This window comes from Tupaia chinensis, unplaced genomic scaffold (genome assembly GCF_000334495.1).
Source record: "Tupaia chinensis unplaced genomic scaffold, TupChi_1.0 Scaffold000567_1, whole genome shotgun sequence".
Lineage (NCBI taxonomy): Eukaryota > Metazoa > Chordata > Mammalia > Scandentia > Tupaiidae > Tupaia > Tupaia belangeri.
Genome location: NW_006160080.1, coordinates 1,270,198 through 1,272,701, shown reverse-complemented (window position 1 = coordinate 1,272,701; position 2,504 = coordinate 1,270,198). Strand labels below are relative to the sequence as shown.

Sequence of the window (2,504 nt, the reverse complement as noted above, 5' to 3'; positions counted from 1 at the left end):
ATAAAAATAAATAAATTATAAATAAATAGATAGATAGATAGATAGATAGATAGATAAAGTTAAAAATAGAAAGCTGCACCCACTCCCCAACTCTGCCCAAAATGAGTCAGGCCAACCCTCAGTTGTGGAGGGAGTGATTTCCGAATTGGTGCTTTGTGTGCCAGTCCCTGGCCGTTAGAGGAAGCACTGACTGTGGGATATACAATTTCATATTCTAAACTGAATTTAGATTCACAATAAAAAGTCATCGTCGGGGCCGGCAGGTGGCATGGTGGTTAAAGGTGCTGGACTCCCACATGGCCTACCATGGTTCAAGTCCCAGACCTGGTGGCTTACTTTCTCGCTTTCTCGCTCTCTGTTTCTGTCTGATGAGTGCATGTGTCCTGTGGCAAATTTGAAAATAATAATAATGACAAAATTAAATACTTATTTTAAAAAAAAGTTATTGTCTTTGGGGCCAGATAGGAGCACAGCAGAGTGGTAAAACACAACGTATGCAGGGGTTCCAGTTCAAGTGTGGTGGTTGAAGGTGCTGGATTCCCACATGGCCCACTACAGTTCAAGTCCTGAACCTGGTGGCTTGCTTTCTCACTTTCTCTTTCTCTCTCTCTCTCTGGTCATATTGAATTTTTAAAATGTGTAAATAAATAAAGTTAAATACAATAATTCTTTAAAAAAATGGAAGGTTGTGAAGATCAGGTATTGATAACAGAACATGGCAACTTGGGAAAGGGCAAGTCTTGGGATCCAAAAGACAGAATCTGTTTCAAATTTGATCACTTGAGAAAAGAAGCAATGGATCTAGGAGCATATGAAGCAGGAAATGCAATTGAATCATGGAGAACTTTGGTAGAAACTGCTCTGCGAACTCATGTAAAAGAACATTATCCCAGGCGCCGGCAGATGGCGTAGTGGTTAAGGGCACTGGACTCCCACATGGCTGACTGTGGTTCAAGTCCCGGACCTGGCAGCTTACTTTCTCATTTTCTCACTTTCTCAGTCTCATATTCTCTCTCTCTCTCCCCTCCCCTGATCAAATTAAAATGGATGAATAAATAAAGTTAAATAAAAAATTAATAATTCTTTAAAAAAAAAAAAAAAGAACATTACCCAGGACCAGCAGATGGCGTAATGGCTATGTTGCTGGACTCCTGCGTAGTCGACCACGATTCGAGTCCCAGACTCAGTGGCTGACACATGTGTATGCGTGCCCAAGATCCCAAGAGAAAAATGGAGAAGGGATTGCGGCATGGCCATCCGCCCTGGGGGGTGATTTCTTGCTTTCTGTCTCTCTCTGTCTTTCTGGTGAGTGCATGTGCCCTATAACAAAAACCTCTCCAAAAAAAAAAAAAAGAAACATTACCCAAACAGGGTCAGCAAGGCATATGATAAAAAAAATAAAAAATAGATGGACAGCAAACCATTATTGCATGCATAGAAAGCCATCAGTTCCAAGCAAAACAAACTAGAATGTTCGTTGGAGGTCAGAGTGGAAGGTTGACTCCACTCCACACTTACTCCTTCAACCACTCAGGTGGTTGGCAACTTGAAAATTCAAGTTCATTATTGTGAAGATGGCAATGTTCAGCTCGTTAGCCATGAAGATATACAAGATTCCCTAACAGTGTCTAATGAGGTGCTGACAGCAAAAGAATTTATAAAGATTGTAGAAGCTGCAGAAAATGAATACCAGACTGCCATCAGTGAGAATTATCAAACATTGTCGGATGCTACTTTCCAAGCCTTACGTTGACGGTTGCCGGTGACTCGTACTAAAATCGATTGGAACAAGATCCTTAGTTACAAGATTGACAAAGAGATGCAGATGCATAAGATGAACATTGCATGCCTGGATCATTTTAGTGTCTTTACGTAAAAAAAAAAAAAAAAAAAAAAAAAAAAAAAAATTTTGTAAAAAAAAAAAAAAAAAAAAAAAAATTAAGATGTGTTGGGGTCAGCAGGTAGAATGGTGGTTAAGTCGCTAGATTCCCACATGCTGACCACAGTTTGAGTCCCAGAGCTGGCAGTGTGAAAATCATGCCAGGCAGGTGTGCGTGTGTGTGTGTGCGCATGTGCATATGTGTGCCCAAAATTCCAAGAGGAGAATGGGGAAGGTTCTATAGCCTCCAGCATACAAAACTCGTGTGGTAGGAAGACCCCTTTCAAGTCTCCTGTCTCTGTATCAGTCTTTGTCTCTCTCTACCTCTGTCTCTGTCCTCTCTCTCTCTCTCTCTCTCTGTCTTTTTTTTAATTTTTGCTTTTTAGAATTTTTAAGGTGAGGCATTTTACAGGGTCCTTTGGCCCCTCCTAGGTCTTTGTCTTGTTAATAATCCCCTCTCCTCCTCCCAGAACAGCCCTTCTTCAAGAGACAGACAGCTCCATGGCTCCTGCAATCTAGCCATTTCATGCGCGCCACATGTTTTTCTAATTTTTGAGTTTTATTGAAATTTTTTGAATATTAATTTTTTTTAGATTTATTTAAAAGTTTTTCTCTTCTTTTTCTC

The 2,504-nt window shown here is 40.3% G+C and overlaps 1 pseudogene; it reads left to right on the top strand.

The window, feature by feature from the left end:
- The first annotated feature begins 678 nt into the window (after positions 1 to 678).
- LOC102498002 (F-actin-capping protein subunit alpha-2-like) overlaps positions 679 to 2,504 on the top strand; it is a 29,768-nt pseudogene continuing 27,942 nt past the window's right edge.